Here is an 872-nt window from a genome sequence, read left to right as displayed (position 1 = left end):
TATACATACATATATATATGTATACACATACATACATATGTATACAAATACATACTCATGTACACACACATGTATATACATATACACACACAAATATATGCACGTATACACACATATTTACACACACACACACACACACATACGTATATCCACACACTGACACACACACACACACACGAGGAAGCACATAAATACAAAACAAGGTGGAAAAAATAGTACTCGAATACCAAAGGTAAAGTCATGCTTTTTCATTAAAGCTGCAAAAACATCACAAAAAAAACTCTTGATTCCAGATGTCTGACGAACGGGAATGTGAGACTCGGAGTCACTGTGTTTTGTGATGCATTTGCAGCTTTAGTGAAAAAAAAAAAAAAAGTACACACACACACACATTGACAACCGCCAGTTTAACATGATAACAACTGTTAGTAATTGCTATTTTACAATTCATCTCGTAAATAAGCATTAGAAAAGAATTAGTGATTCAATTTTTAAAGTGAAAAGATATATGTCATCAAGTGAATAATTTAATTCCAAATTACTTCTCATATAAAGAATATAAAACATTAACATTACCTTCATTGTTTGAAATAAATTTTATCTATGTTAATGTGTGCCTCGTTTATTTTTTTTCTCTTATTTACCTTTTTCAAAAAACAAATTATTCCAAAAGGTATTTTTTGTTATCTTGGTGAGTGATTTGATAGTTCTATTTAAACACCACTTCATTATTATGCATTTTATTTAAACCATAGTGGAGCCGCAATGGCCCAGTGATTAGGGCAGCGGACTTGCGGTCATAGGATCGCGGTTTCGATTCCCAGACCGGGCGTTGTGAGTGTTTATTGAACGAAAACACCTAAAGCTCCACG

Source organism: Octopus bimaculoides, chromosome 2 (genome assembly GCF_001194135.2).
Source record: "Octopus bimaculoides isolate UCB-OBI-ISO-001 chromosome 2, ASM119413v2, whole genome shotgun sequence".
NCBI lineage: Eukaryota > Metazoa > Mollusca > Cephalopoda > Octopoda > Octopodidae > Octopus > Octopus bimaculoides.
This window is presented reverse-complemented; position numbering follows the sequence as displayed.